Consider the following 16,336-nt stretch of genomic DNA (forward strand, 5'->3'; position numbering starts at 1 on the left):
GAGACTGCTGGAAAGGACCCAGTAGGAATTCTTGATCACTGACACTGCTGCCAAATGACAGTGTCAGTCCTTGGGCACATGCATCACAACTGAAGAAGGTGCCACCAGTCATCTGGTCCCAGTAATCTGGTGCAAACACCAGACACCTCAAAATCAAACTGACAAGATAATTAACATCAGAGCAGACTGCTTTCACACAAGATGCCAGATCAAGACTTCATACTTTATCTAGCTATGAATCCTTCTCCTCTCTCCCCTTCACTGCGACATTTTCCTGGAAAGATGACACCACCGTCTGTCTTTCTCAGGCCATTGCTAAGGTGGGGGGTGGAGGAGGTAACCTTTCAGACTGTTGGATTTGTCATCAAAAACCGATCTGTCCATGATGCTAGAGACCCCTGGTCTTCCCTGGACCAATTTCTCTTCCATTCCCAATGCCACTGTAAACCGCAGTTGGACTCCCCTCAGAAGTCACAGACTCTGACTTTCACGGCTAGAACATCCAGTGCCTTGTTTTTGCCTTTTTCAGTTATAACTGTACTTGCACAATGAGACACAAATATCTACTCATCCCCACGTTCTCATAATTATCTAAATCTGATCTGTCCAGTCATGAAAAGATCGTACCAGCAGTGTCCATCTTTGCCAGGAATTTAGAATGACTCTCTATTTCAGGCCAGGAGATTTACTTTCCAAATGTGCTGAAATGACCCCTGGCTTGAATGGGCAAATGTGACAGTCCTTGGGAATGAATCCATTAACAGCCCTGCCTTAGCAGGACTGTTTTGTACCCTGACAGGAGTTACCTTGGTCTGTGGTGGTTATCGTCATCCTTGGGTCTATGAATGTGGACATGGCTGGCACATTACCAGGGCTGGGGCTGTTCTCCTCGTGTAGAACTTGGAGGAATCTGAAAGTCCTAAATTCAAACCTAGTGTTTTAGGCCATTAGCTAGTAGATGATAGCAGACTTGAAAATACTCAGACCTACTACGTGTGTTTCCTGTGTTTGTACTACCCCACCACATACATGTGAGTGGACTCCAGTCTTGTGAGGATCAGAATGAAATGACAGGGGCCCCTGGGTGGCTCAGTCAGTTAAGTGCCTGGCTCTTGGCTTTGGGTCAGATCATGATCCCAGGGTTGTGAAATCAACCCCTCCGTTGGGCTCTGCGCTCAGGGTAGAGTCTGCTTGAAATTCTCTCTCCCTTTCCCTGTGCCCCTCCCACTCATGTGCTCGCACACACTCTCTCTCTCTCAAATAAAATTTTTAAAAATATTTTATTTATTTGGCAGAGGTCACAAGTAGGCAGAGAGGCAGGCAGAGAGAGGGGGGAAGCAGGCTTCCTGCTGAGCAGAGAGCCTGATGTGGGGCTCGATCCCAGGACCCTGGGATCATGACCTGAGCCGAAAGCAGAGGCTTTAACCCACTGAGCCACCCAGGCACCCCCTCAAATAAAATTTCTTTAAAAAGAGAAAAAGACCATCAAGCTTGTACCCCTTTGCTTGGTGCACATGTTTTGAATGTTTGCACTTCCCCCATCTGGATCGCTTTAGAGGAAAGATTGCTTTTAGTTAGGATGAGGTATTCGGTATGCGAAATTCCAGAAAAACTGTAATAGTGATGCTTACAGCACACACATCACATCCACACACAGAGTCTGTGAGGCTGGGCTGAGATCCAGTGTCTAAACTCCTCTCTGTGTTCCTCTCTGACTGTATTTGTGTTCACTCTCTCTGAAGGTGCAGTTTGGTTTGGCCCCAGGGTGGGGAACTCTCGTACTTTCCAAAGTAGTAGAGTCCCCCTTGAGAGATCAGGATCCACTCCTGTGGCATCATCGTTTGCAACACAGGCTGCATATAAGGTGACAGGGAATGAGATGGTCCCTGTTCTCGGCGAGTCTTGCGGTCCTCCAGGGAGGAGTGAAGACATGATGGCAGGCTCTGGGCTAGACTTACACATGTGCTGTGTTCAGCTGTTCAGAAGCAGGGACAGACTGAGGGGGGGGGGGCAACAACAGGTGAGGAAGATGTTTCATGCAGGAAACCTGGGTATCAAACTCCAAAACAATAAGAAAGGATACGAAGTGTTTCCATCATGATGGTTGAGGAGGGGAGGGTTCTATCAGAAGGTATATCCTGCAGTCAATCAACAAATGTTTGAGAATTTGAGACCAAATTACATAAATTCTGAAATCTAAATCCACTTGTTTTTTAATTGTCAAACATGAACATTTCCATCGAGATCGAAAACAAATGCCAAGTTGTTGGTGGGAACAATGCATCTGTTAAGGGAAGTTCTAAAAATGGAGAAAGAGGCAAGTCTTGTTTTCCTGCTTCTCTACTCTTGCCTCAGCCTGGTATCTTCCTGGTCACAGTCCTTTTGTTCCTACTGAGGCTGGTGACGCAAAGAATCCAATGAGTCATGAAATTCAGTATGAACCAAAGCCTACACGAGGTGTACCATTTCTGACACATTAAAGGAGTTGCTTTAAGGAGGGTGAGTGCGCAGCAGCTCCTTCCGATCCCACAGGTGGTCTCTGCATCTGAGGGCATTTGGAGTCTCTCCAGGACCAGGTTGAAGTTTGCTAGAAGCACACATGTCCTGCTGTGAGGCAGTTGTATACTCCTGCTTAAAGAAGCAAGTGAAACAAATTTGCTTTTGTCGACAGCTTAGGTCCCTCAGAAAAACAACTCAAAATATGAATTGCAAGCATTTCACCTTCAGTCCACATAATATAAGGAACCATTCAAATGATATTGTTGTCACTTTTAGATGATGAAATTTAATAGTCCTGAAGCCATGGAGGATTCTGGAAGTAACTGAACAATTAAAAGTTCTCGTAGAAAGAATTCACAATTCCCATCATTTTAAGTGACATGTATCCTGTGATGAACACTCAATAAATTTGAAAACTCCTGTTTCATTATCCTAATATTATCCTGAGCTGAATTTCAGTTTCATGATTATGCTTTTCATGTCAATAGCTCTTTAGGAACTAAAGCAATTAGCAATTGATTTAGGAAGAAATCAATTGAGAATGGACAAATGGAAAAAAATTAATATTGTAACAAAGAGGAGTAGCATTACCTTCACATTCATTACTTAGTTCACTAGTTCAAGGGTAAATGGGGAGTCGTGGCTAATGTGTGCTGGGTCTCTTTTTGGTGTGATGAAAACGTCCTAAAGTTGCCTGGGGTGACGGTTGCGCGTGTGTGAACATATGAACGCCCAGTGGAATTGTGCAGCTTAGGCAGCTTAGGCAGGTGAGCTGTCTTGTATGGGAATTACATTTCAACACAGCTGTTACTTAAGAAATTCAAGATCCAAGCACACTCATCCTTTAAGAAATAGTTCTCTGGTTTGTTATCTCAGAAGTGTCTGCCCAGGTCACACCAGAAATGGGGGGAGGGGGACATCCTGCTCTCCTTTAGTGTCCCTTCCTAAAATCAAACATCTGTTAAAAGTGGTCTCCTGTGATGTGTGGGGTGTGAAGCCAGAGAAGGGGCTTTTTATATTTTGTCCTTATTTATACAGTTTGAATGAAAATGTTCGGCTTTTGCAATCAATAGTAAGAAACAGCTGGAAGGACGATGGGCTCTAATACCCGTCTCTTTTCTCCACCTTCCGTGTCCCCACCTTAGTGCACCCGTTCACGCTCCTCTGGACTGTGGCTGCCAGCACCCCCGGCCCCTCCCACCCGGAACTGGCCATGCCACTATGTTGTCCCATGCTGTCCCATGTTCCTCCACCTCCTGGAGCATGGGAAGTGTTTGTTGACTGAATAACTAATGACGAAGTCCCATAGCTGCTGCCCCACCCCCATCTCGACTCCTAACGTGGAATTGCACCCCCACCCCCGCCATCAGAGGGGTCACACACAGACACCACTTCGGTGTCCCTCTCGCCACGAAGCCTCGGAGGCGTCACGAAGCCCGAGGCCGTGCTGAAGACCCCTGAGCAAGTCCTCAGCCGTGGAAGGAGCCGGTCTGGAAGAACTGCAGTCCGGAGAAGGCGCGCGGTGTGCTGGAGCCAGGGTGCGGACTCCGGAAGGTTCTCGCGCGGCCGGAGGCAGACAAGGTGTTCGCGGGCAGAGCTCGGACCCCCGCGGCCGGCGGGGTCCTGTGGCTGACGAACCCCTCCGAAAGGCTGCGTGGGAGCCTCGGCCTCGGAGCCCGTCCAGGAGCTGGAGGACGCGGAGGGAGGGAGGTTATCAGCCGCGAGCAGGAGGGCGGGCCAGGCCGGCGGCGCGGCCGAGGTCAGGGCAGCTCCGCGCTCTCGGCCTCGCCGCCTTTGATTAGCTCCTGCTGCCGCGCCCTTATCTGCGCCCGAGGCGCTATCTCCGGGCTCCAGCTCGGCCCCACGGCCCAGTCTGCGGACCCTCCGGGCCGGCGCAGCTCGCTTGGCAGCCAGCCCGGGTACCTGCGGGCCTTTCGGCTGCGGCCACTGGTGCGGGGCCGAGCGGCGCGCGGCTCCCCGGACACCCGTGCCCTCCGCCTCCCAGACGGTCGCCACGGGAGCGTTTTCCCTTTCCTGTCGGGGGGAGCCGGTCACCGACCCCACTTCCTCCGGGGGTGAGCCGGTCACGGACCCCGAGACCCTGACGACCCGTTCATGCGACTCCGGGGCTTGGCTGACGCGCTCGTGGGCTCGAGGAGCCCTTCAGGGCGGCCGCGGGGCAGGTCTTCGCTCGTGGGCCCAGCGCCCCCGGAGCGCCCTTCCGGGGTCAGCCCGGCTGAGCTCGTGCCCCTGCTCGGCCGCTCCCGGGGCGTCGGCCGAGAGCGTGCGGGGCCGCCGCCGTCTGCTTTCACGGGGCCGCCGAGGCCCCTTGAGCGGAGCGTTTGCGTGGCGGTGGCTCAGAGTCGGGGAACGCGGGAAACCGTTTTATTTAGCGCGTACTCGTGCGCTCGGGCGTCGCCTCCTCGGCCGCAGCCGCGCGGGGGCGCCCCGGATGGCGTCAGGCGCGTCGTCCCGAGGCCCTTGCTGTCGCCCAGAGCCCGAGTTCGGGCCGCGGCCCTGCTGGGGCGTTAGTCCTCTGCGTGGCCATCGTCGTGTCCCGCTGGCTCGGGTCCAGCCCCGTGCGAACAGCCCCTTGACCGAAGCGTCCCACCGCGTCCGGCTTCCTCTGCGGCCTTCCCGGGACCCTCGTCCTCGGCGTCCGCTCGTGGCAGCTGCGGGACGTGCGGCCCCGGCAGGATGCGCCTGCGGACGCGGCCCCCGCGGGAGGGACCTGAGGAAGCCAGTCAGCGCCTGTAAGGCCTGCCCCTCCCAGAGGAACTTGCTTATGGACCCCGGATGTAGGGGCGGGGCAGGCCAGGCGAAGACGTCCAATCGGTGCGGCATGTGTATATCCACTAGGGTGACTTGAGATCCGATTGGCCACCTGTATAGGGGTGGGGCTCAACCAACCGCATAAAGGTTGGTGTGCGAGGCTAGCAGGAGAGGAGAGCTGTGACTAGCAGGAGAGCAGAGCTGTGACTAGCAGGAGAAGAGTGGGTGGGAGCGGAAGAGTCCGCGGAGTGGAGGAGCTGGAACAGCTCTTGTAAGAGCTATAACCTGCCTCCAGCGGCTCCGAACCGCCACCTGCAGCCTCCAGCCGCCTGCAGCTTCCAGCCGCCCCGCCTTCAGCAGCCCGGAGCCACAGCTTCCGGCAGTTGCGCTGATGGCAGTCCCGAGACGCCAGCGGCCCAGTGGTCAGCAGTCCCGACGCCTGCAGCCCCTAGACGCCAGTGGTCCTGAGACGCCAGTGGTCCAGCCCCCCAGCGGTCAGCAGTCCCGAGATCCCAGTGGTCCAGCGGTCCAGTGGTCAGCAGTCCCGACGCCTGCAGCCCCTAGAGGCCAACGGTCCGGAGACACCAGTGGTCCAGCGGCCCAGCGGGCAGCGGTCCTGACACCTGCAGCCCCTGGATGCCAGTGGTCCCGAGACGCCAGTGGCCCTGATATGCCAAGGGCCCCTAGCCGCCAGCAGCCTCGCCGCAAAATGCCTTGCCACCCCGAGCCATGAGCGGCCTTGTCTGCAGCGGTGACTTCCTCTGGGTGTCAGCCTTGTCAGAGTGGCATCGTGGGGAGCAGAGTCTGGGTCATCCGGGTTGTCCTCCTTGTCATCGTCGCGGTCATCGTTGCCTCTTCGTCGTTGGGAGCAGCCTCGTCCGGGAAGCAGTCTTGTCCAGAATGGCCTCTTCTTGGGAGCTGCCTTGTCTGGGGAGCAACCTCATGGAGCAGTGGCCTCTTCTTGGGAGCGGCTCCGATCATGGAGCGGCCTCATCTGCGGAGCAGCCTCATCTAGAGCAGCCTTGTCCGGAGCGGCCTTTTTGGGAGTGACCTTGTCGGGATCATCGTCATCGCCTTTTCGTAAGAGATAGCCCTGACCGGTCAGTTTGATTCTTGATGCTTGGCGCGAAATAAAGTTTTGCTTGACCTTCGCTTTGTACCAGTCTCGTTCCTTTGATCACGGACCGTAACACGCCGCCCCGGGGGGAGGGGCGCGGGGCCCCGGAAGGCGGCCCCTCGGAGGGAGCCCGGCAGCGCCCGTGGGAGCGGGTGTCCGGGCCCTCAGAGCCGCCAAGGGAGACCGCTCATCCCGCGAGGACACTAAGCGGGGCGGACGGCAGAGCTCCGGCGGCGGTTCCTGTGCGGATGCCGGGCTGAGGACGCGTCCTCCCCCGTGGCGAGCTCTGGCCCTGAGGAGAAAGCTCTCCTTTGTGCGGTGCTCGCGCCGCCTCTCTCGGTCGGACGAACCCGAAGGAAAGATCGTTCTGGTCACTTACTCGCAAATTAGGCTCGGAAGACGGACACCTGTGGTTCAGGGCAGTGGATTTCAGCTTCATGAAGCCGCTCCACAAGGTCCTCAGAGCCCCGGAAACTACGTGGAACATTCGTTCATGCTTGTTCTGGGACAGGTATTAGGAACTTCCCTTAAATTCTTAGGGGGCCTGTTATTCCCTAAAGATCAAGGACCACTAGTGTCCGTGTAAGAAAGAAGGAAAAATCATCCCTCTTCAGGTCACAACCGTTCCCAAAATTTACCCTCCAGCTATGCACTGAGTTAGGAATCACCTGGGCCTGGGCCACAGGTCTAAACAGCCCCTACCCTCCAGAAGCGACATCTGCGGGACCTGCAAATAAGACACATGCATGGAACACCAGCCAGTGAGCGGTGTAATGAAGTGGAGGAGGGGGAAGTGTCCAGGGCTGGGGGTGCGATTCCAGAGGGATTAGGAGATCCTCCATGATTGGGAGACTTCTGGGTGCAGATCGGCATGAAGTGAGGGAACCAGTCATCCAGGTGTCTGTTGGAAGGCATGCCCTGAGCCAGACAGCAAGTGCAAAGGACCTGTGGCAGCAGTGTGCCAGGCGTATTTGAAGAGGAACAAGGAGGCAAGCCTGGCTTCAACAGCCATCACCCGATTTGCATGTAGAGGGAGCTCTCTGCAGATTATAGACTACGGGTGGCCAAGAGCAGGAACGCAAGCCTAGGAATGAGTATGTGTCTTTATAAATACGTTTTCATGTATTTAGACTTCTCAAAGTGGGCATTTTTAAGTTACAGATATTACCTTTGTACATATTTATAGAGAAAAGAAAAAAGACCTGTAAATCAGAAATATATGAAAATAAAATTTAAATTGGTGACCCCCTAAAAATAACTACAATTAGCCTCTCAATATATGTATTCTTCCAGAACTGCTTCTCAAGTTCCTTTAGAAAAGTAGAATCACATTGGAAAGATCGTTTTTCACTTTATAATGAATAGCAGGAATCTGTCTAGATCAAAATGCAAAAGACTGCATCTTTACTGAATGTAGTCTGTTAATTGTATTAATTGTAGTAAAACATTCATGAACTCTTTTTTTTTTTTTAATTTTATTTATTTATATGGCAGACAGAGATCACAAGCTGACAGAGAGGCAGGCAGAGATAGAGGAGGAAGCAGGCTCCCCGCTGAACAGAGAGCCTGATGCGGGGCTCGATCCCAGATTGTGACCTGGGCTGAAGGCAGAGGCTTTAACCCACTAAGCCACCCAGGCGCCCCATGAGCTCACTTTTAAAGGAAGTCCACAAGGCCTCCACCCAGGCTACCCCATGTCCATTGTGAAGCCCAGCAGCATCCGTGAGTTCGTTAAATGAAGGATCTCAGTCCACTGCAGCAGGGTTACTCTGGAGGCCTTTGGAGGAATACCCCTGATTGGGTTGTTCCCTGAGGCTTTGTCTGCACTCCTCTATTTGTTCGACCTGGAGGAAGGCAACTGCTGTCATGACCTCAAGTATGACCTTGTCATTCCACACTCCCCTTCTGAACCCCTTGACCAGAGACCTTCCATCCACCCATTCAGCCCAGTGAGAAGTTTCCGTATGTCAGTTTTCGTAGAAAGCCCTGGAGGTACAAACCCGCCAAGACATGAGCAAGCTGGAGAAAGTTCCAGGAGACTGGCTTGGGCATCTGGGAGTTGGTGGTGCCCTATCATACAGGCTGGAGACCAAAGCCATCCGCTCTCCATCTAGGGGACAGGGAGGCCTGGGAGGAGGCTGAGCACAGACGTCGCAGGGAGGCCAGGCGCCTGCAGGGCTCTGAGCCCAAGGGAGAGACTGCCACAGAGATGTCCCTAGGGGGACAGAAGAGCAGGTACTGGTCCACAGCCCTGGCAGCTTTTCCACGGGCCAGGCACACTTTGGAGAGTGTCACGTTAGGACCTCACCCAATCCTCACATGCACAGGAGGTAGGAACCTGCTATAATCTCCGTGTTAAAGATGAAGCCACAGAGGCTGAGGGAGAGAACTCCCCCAAGGTCACCAGCAAGTGACAGCTGGGACCCAGTTCCTGTCAGGCTGGCTCTGAAGCCACATGCCAGGATTGAGACTGCAATCATGCCCTAGGAGAGCGGCAGGACAGTCCTGGCCGGCCTTTTCGGGGGAGACTGCTTTGTCCAAAATGCTGGTATGATGGGGCTCGAGGGTGTGGGAGAATGGGGCTGCCTTGGGGCCACAGGTCCCTGGGCTGGAAGGGCCAAGGAGGCCAGAATGTTCCAGAAGAGTCAGAAAGAGGAGAAAGGAAAATGGGAGTCCACGCCTCTCATCTTCCATGAGGGGAGGCGGCAGAGGACGGAATGAGGAGTGCTGTGCGGACAGGACGGAGGGCTGCCCAGGCAGCACCTAGACGCCAGTGGGGTCAGAGACCATGCACGTGGCGGCGTTTGGTGTCCCCAGCTGGGTTCAAATGCACTGTCCAGTGTCCTCTCAAAGTGAGGCCCCATGTGGCCCCACAGGCAGGAAGTAAGGTCCCTTGGCCCCATGGGGCCCTGCAGGCGCCTGGCCTCCCTGCGACGTCTGTGCTCAGCCTCCTCCCAGGCCTCCCTGTCCCCTAGATGGAGAGCGGATGGCTTTGGTCTCCAGCCTGTATGATAGGGCACCACCAACTCCCAGATGCCCAAGCCGCGAGGCGGCTGCTACCACTCAGGGCGCTTATGGAGTGTAAAGGCTTGTTCTGGTCACACTCACCGAAATGGTAGCAACCTGCGCTGGGCATCCCCTCTCTGCCACCAGTGCCCTTTCCCACTTGCTCGCAGCACCCCGATTTGACTGGCAGGAGATCACCTTCCCTTGCTCTCAGCTCGGTGTTGTGGGTGGGATTGACCTGCCTCCTCCCTCCAGGGTGAGCCGAGATGAACTTGAGCTAAAAACATCCCATCTCCTGACGTTGTGAAAAAAGTATTTCGCTCTGTCAGAACCAAGGAGGTGGCGAGCTGCTTGCCAGTGTTTGTGGGAAGGTGGTGCCTCTTCCCTCTGTGTGTGCTTCTGAAGAGGCCGTTTCTCCTCTCCTGGGTGAGAGGGTGTAGGGATATATGACGTGGCTTGCTGTGGCCATTTTGAAATCATGAGATACTTTGGGTCCTGCTGGGGTGAGGACTCGAGGTCTGAGATGAGCCTGTCCCTATGGAAGGCAGACTAGAAAGATGGGGAAGTCTGAGTCACTAAGCTGCTGGGTCAGGCCTGTCCTGAAGCTAGCATGATCTAACACGGGGCTTTTTAGAACACTGGAAGCATAGTATACTATGACAAGTGTTGCCCTACAAGAATGGCAGTTTCTGTCAGTTCAACCTGAGAGTTGAAATTCATAAATCCCCTTGCTTATCTAAGCCAGTTTTAGGTTGTTTTTGTCACTTGCTCCTCAAAAGACGGGCAGTGAACACAAGCTGGACCTTAGAACCATGCCCCAAGGAGGGGGAAGCTCCCGCACCGAACTCCTGGGGCTGATGGCTCCGAACCACCTCTGTGCTGCTCTTGCTGGGGTCCCAGCTGGTAGCAGAGGTGCGTTTGCGCCTGTGGCCGTCCCGCAGGTGGCCGGCCCAGGGGAGACAGGTGTGGGCGCTCTGCGCCTGTGGCATCCCGCAGGTGGCCGGCCCAGGGGAGACAGGTGTGGGCACTCTTGGGCTCCCTGACCACCACATCTGTCAGTCCCAGCCTGGAAGAGTTATGATTCAGAGCAAATCCGAGGTCAGGTTGGCAAAAGGGAGCAGGTTAGCGCTCAGGAGCCCCCTTCTCGTGGGTGCCGGTGGCAGGCAGGGGGTTGGGGGCGGACACTTTGCTTTGGAGCGCACTCTCCATTCCTGTCATGGATGTTCCCTCAAACACTGGCTTGGCCCCAAACAAGGGCCGTCCCATAAATACTGAGAATGCAACAAGGGGCCCTCAGGGCACACGCGATTGTCTGAATTTTTGAACTTGGAGTAAATATTTGGAAACGGCCAGAGGGATTTGTGCATGGTGGGGTAAGTCAGACCCGCGCCTGTTCTCGGGCTGCCGGCAGTGCTTCTGGATTAGAACATGTGCTCTGTGGCTTGCTGAGCTTTCCTGCGAACACCGATGTCGCTTGGATGGCCCACAGGCTCAACTGGGAGCCATAATTCATTATCACTGAGTCATGGAGTTTCATCAGGTAACAGGCACTGGCTTGTGTGGGGAGAGAGAAATCCAAAGTCTGACTGCACATGTGTGGGTCTAACTGAACTGTGCTTATCAGTGAAACACGCCCCTCCCTCCTCCCGCCTCTGATTTGTCAGTTCCAAACCCTGTCCCCAGAGAGAAGGGGACGTGCCCCTTCCTGAGCCCAAACGTCTGCAGGTTACCCCCATGGTTGCTACAGCTAGTGACGTCTTCACTTCCACTGTCAGGGTTCAAGGTCAAGGAGCTATTAAAACCCACACACCTTCTTTCCAAGGGGTATAAAGTGAAGGATTGCATGAGATGTTAATAGGGAAAGTCAGATTCTGAGCATCTCTTGGCTCTTGCCTTTCTGGTGTGAGAATGTGTCCCCATTGTTGTGCAGGCCGTGCTATTTGGGTGAGAAAAGTATTCTTGTTGTAACTGCTTCCCCATAGAGACTAAAGGCTGCACAAGGGCCTTGCCTCACACGGCCCCCACTACCTTGAACTCTTGTGTGGGCAGGAGAAAAGAAAGAAGATATGTTTAGTATCTTCTGTGACTGCCTGCCTTTAAGTATTGGTCTTAAGTTAGCCCAACCATTAAATGATGGACAAGATTCATGTTCTCATTTTGTACGTGGTGCATCAAAGCGTTATTATATTTTCATGTGACCTAACTTCTTGGCTTTTACTTTCAGGAAGTAATTGAGTTCTCTTTGGAGAAAGCATGCCAAGGAGCCCTTCTGGAAACCCTTTCTAAGATCATGAAAGCTAGACTAGCAAACTGGCAACTAATTTCCTAACCACCACGAGTCAATCATCACCATATATTTTATTATATTTTTATCAGTTATATATAATTGATAATCTAATCAATTGACTAATCGGTCACAAAACCCGTGCTAGAAACCAAAAGTTCAGAGGCAGGTTATCTGGGGGCAGATCTGAGGCTGACTCACCTGTCAGTTAACTCTCCTGGAAAAGTCCAGGAGCAGAGGATGGGGATGAGGGAAGCATCTCCCGTTGTCTTCATTGACTTGGGCACAACTAGTTAGTTGGCCATTAGTCTGTTGCATTGGTTTTTCTGGGTCGTAGTAGGAGGTGGGTGTTTCTAACACTACAACTTTTTCTTTTTTAAAGATTTATTTATTTATTTGAGAGGGAGTAGGGGGGAGGGGCAGAGGGCAAGAGAAACAAACTTAAGCAGATTCTGCACTGAGCTCAGAGCCCCACAGTGGGCTCGATCTCACGACCCTGAGATCAGGACCTGAGCTGAATGAAACCAACAGTCAGACGCTCCACCGACTGAGCCCCCCAGATGCCCCTGTTTATAGTCCAACTTCTGTTGGACCTCTTCATCATTTCTGCTCAAAATGTACCACATGGGCCTCCTGGGAATGCCAGGGATTTTCCTGAGAAAGAATCAGGTTTTGATGAACAGAGTCCACACGGGGAGTTTCTGATAGACAATACATTTCTATTCTTTGTAAATAAAACTGTAACTGTTGGGCCCATTGTTTAATTCATTAGGTTGTAAAGCAGAAAAATACTGTGCAAGCAATCAGTGATCCCACCTCCTTGGTGGAAAGGAAAACATGAACAGTGAAGGAGACCCAGATTTTTATCCTGGAAAAATGGTGTCGTGACCCCTGTCCAGTGCTCCTGGAAACTTCGGTGGCCTGAACAGTATCTGTGGAGCTCCTTGGGACCCAGCTGGGTCGAGCTGTCCCCGCAAGCCCAGGCGAGCGAGAGCAAGGCTGGCAGGAAGGAAAAGCATGTCGAACAGACCCTGCTGGGATGAAGAACTCAGCCGCCCCACATGCTCCGCAAATCCAAGGGCTCCTGGACGGGGCGGAGCTGAGCCCAGAACAAAGTCCCACCTGTCTGCGTTGACAAATCTGTTCATCACAGGCACTTGGGGCAACAGGTGGTTTCACCGCCCTGCTGTTCCTTCTGGGTTGAAAACCTGACCTGCCTGGCGGTGCCCATGCCAATGACTCAGCATCTAGCTGGGCGTGGAGCTTTGCCAGAAGGTGCCGTGAGGCTGATGGGCGGAAGCAAGCCAGTCCTTCCCGGGGCACCTTCTGCCCTGTGCACGCATGGGTGCTTGTCAAGGTCACTAGGAGTCGGTGGAGTTCAGATTTCCAGTCTTCAGCTGGGAGGAAGGGGCATTTGCTGCATATTTTTGCCTGAAGCTCTGTATTGAATTTGTGACTGGTGAAGAACTAAAAAATTACACCTCCTCACAGCTACTGCTCACGTCCCTGGTAGCATCACGTTTCCTGCCAGCAATGGGATAGAATTTCTATTAGCTTAAAAAAAATAAAAAGCCTCATTAAAACTTCCTGTTCACTGCATTATTAGGACCATGTTCATTTTCAGGCACGAAGTACGGTTAGAACGTCTTAAAGCAAAGGCGGGGCAGCGTGAGGAGCTCAAGGGTGACATTGAACCTGGAACCCCGCACAGGCAGAGCCATCTCCGGGGGCGAGTGTCCGCCTCGTTCCCTGCCATAGTCTCTTCCTTCCCACGTCACTTCCCCACTGAGTCTGCTTTGTTCTTTCTTCCTTTACTTCTGGCTGCGTCTGGATATGTTCTGCGTCTTCTGGCGCACACGCAGGGAGGGGCTGGCTTTCGGGCCCGGCAGAGGATCGCCAGAGACTTTGGCACCCCACAGACAGGTCTGCTGGGCTCGGGGATCTCTGTGGTGCAGCCAGTGACCCTGGTCACAGAGCACAGCCCCAGGGCTTCTCGGGGGAGATGGTCCTGTGGGGAGTTTGGAAATGTGCAGAGACCTTTTTGTCTTCTGTCATAACTGTATGTACCAAGCACTTACAGATTGAAATAGATATTAACTATGGGTTCCTTTCATCATATTTTTCTTTCTATGACACTTTGGTCGTCATGATTATTCTTTCTGAATGTATGTAGAAGTTACATCATCTAGGAGTCGTCAGATGAAGATGGCATCTCCAAATAGTGGTGCTGAGCTGGTCACTAGGGGCTCTGACAGGTTGAGAACCTGGAAATGCCCGGTCTCGTATATAGGGATGTGAGTTACTTTCTTCCGAGGAATGACTACCTCTTTTCTCCCGTTTCAGATGTTGATCCCTCACTTCTTAAAAACCTCCAGAATTTGGGGCAGGCGGCAATACCTACCACTTCCTGAGCAGTGCCCCGTCGTGGACCCTGGCTCCCTCTCCGAAGGAGGGCGCTGGCCGCCGGCCACCCGCCACGCTCGGGACCGTGCAAGGCCGCCCAGCGGTGCGTGGGGGCGCAGTGGGCCCGTGAGTCTCCGAGTCTCTCAGTTCTGCTCGGAGTCTTGGCCCTGCTTCTTGCTCGCGTTCTCCCCTCAGATGCCAGCATTTCATGCTTCCACCTGTCCCGCCCGACGGATGGGAGGGCCTGAATTATTCTGCACCCGCAACTGAAGGGCGATGGGCTACTTTCTCTTTTAGTGACATACACACAGCCTCGAGGTATCGGTGGCCTGTAGAATTCCCTCTGTCAGTTGGGATAAGACAGATTATTTTACGTTGAGGGGAGGGTGAGGCGCATGGATACCCCATTCAGTTGAGCATCCGACTCTTGATTTCGGCTCAGGTCGTGATCTCAGGGTTGTGAGATCAAGCCTCGTGTCCGGCTCTGCACTCAGCAAGGAGGCTGCTTGCGACCCTTTGTCTCTCTCGCTCCCTCTGCACCCCTGCCCTACTCGTTCGCTCTAAAATAAATAAACGAATCTTTAAGTCGAGGAGAGACTGGTAGTGGGTACTTTATTGAGAGCTCCATATGTATGCTTAAGTCACGCCAGACTCGCGTGTGGGAGAGGAATGTCAAGGGTTGAAAGACGGTTTCCCCCAAAAGCCACGCAGAAGTCCAAGTCACTGGTCACCAAGGATGCGGTTGTTCAGAAATCGGCTGTTACAGATGTAATTTGTTATGATGAGGTCCAGTGGAGTGGAGTGGACCCCTGGTTCAGTCAGTCCTGCTGAGCAGACGGCCATGTGAGGACAAGGACACGCGCAGGGATGGCCACGATGAAGGGTGAGATGCGAGCGATCCAGCTAGAAGCCCGGGAACGGCACGGACTGCCCACAGCCAGCAGGAGCTGGGAGAGGCAGGAAGGCTCCCCAGCCCCGCAGGTTTCCGAAGGAGCACAGCCCCGTCCACACCTGGATTTTGCATTTCTGGCCCGCAGCACTATGAGAGAATACGTTGCTGTTATCTGCTGTGGACTCCTGTTACGGCGGCCCCAGCTAACAAGTCCAGGAAGAAGAGGGGATGTGTAGGGGGGCCCTGAGTGGCCAGCATTTTCCTGCGTGATAACCAGTGCTGCATCTCTCTGTACCCCCTGGATCTTGACCTCCTAACACAAACAGATATTTAAACAAACAAAACAAGACCAAGATCAAGTTGTCACATTAGTAAAAATAAACATAAAAAGATAAGTGATTTCAAGGCATGTTTTGTTTATTTTGGAGAGCTGTGAGATGCCATGAGATGGGCTTTCGGTTTTCATGTGAACGATGCTCGCGGGGTGCCTTCTGGTGGTGGGAACCCCAGTGCATCAGCCATGAGGGCTGGCAGCACACGCAGAAGCCTGGGGTGGGTTTGGCGACCTCCTTTCAGAACTCTGAAAGGGAAGACTGCTTTTCCTGTGATCCCTGCGCACCAGCTTCTGGGCGCGGGAGCACCAGCTCCCCACGGGGCCGGCTTCTTCTGGCTGATCTGCGTCATGATTCCCAGAGGGGTTCCCTTAGTGAGCGAAGCCGTCTGCCTTGTCTCCTTCTGTCTCTTCAAACCGTGTCACCCCCTCAGTGGCACCTGGGGAACGTGCTCTTTTCTCTCTTCTTAGCACCTCGTCACCCACCAGGTCTGCCTCTCCCTGGGTTTCCTGGATCATTTCTCTTCATATATTAAGGGCTGACTTGACGCTCAGCCACACCCAGGACATGGGAAATTCTATCAGAACTCCCGAGTCTTCAACCAGTGAGTGGCATTAAAAGGAGGAGGAAGCTCTTCAGAGCAAAATCCATGGCGTAAAGGGTGTTGGCCTCGTTGGCTTAGATCCTCATTTAAACACAGTGTAACGGGACATTGTGGAGAGAACTAGGGAGGCGGGCGCCTGGACTGGGGCAGCCTCCCTCATGATACTGGGTAAGAAGGTTATTACTGTAGGTTTTGCTGGAGATGATGATGGTATTGTCCTTAACCGTGAGAGAGGGGGACTCGAGTTTGTTTACAATTTGCTCTCGTATTTTCTTGCCAAAAGCTACAGCGGAGCTGGGGTGAGGCGATGAATAAGAAGACAGGGCGAGGTCGCACGGGCTCTTTCCTGTATGTGCGTGTTGTAGACTTTTCACAATACGGCGTTTAAAGAAGAAAGAGTACATGGGCTGTGAGCTCTCCGGGGCCA

Source organism: Mustela lutreola, chromosome 11 (assembly GCF_030435805.1).
Source record: "Mustela lutreola isolate mMusLut2 chromosome 11, mMusLut2.pri, whole genome shotgun sequence".
Lineage (NCBI taxonomy): Eukaryota > Metazoa > Chordata > Mammalia > Carnivora > Mustelidae > Mustela > Mustela lutreola.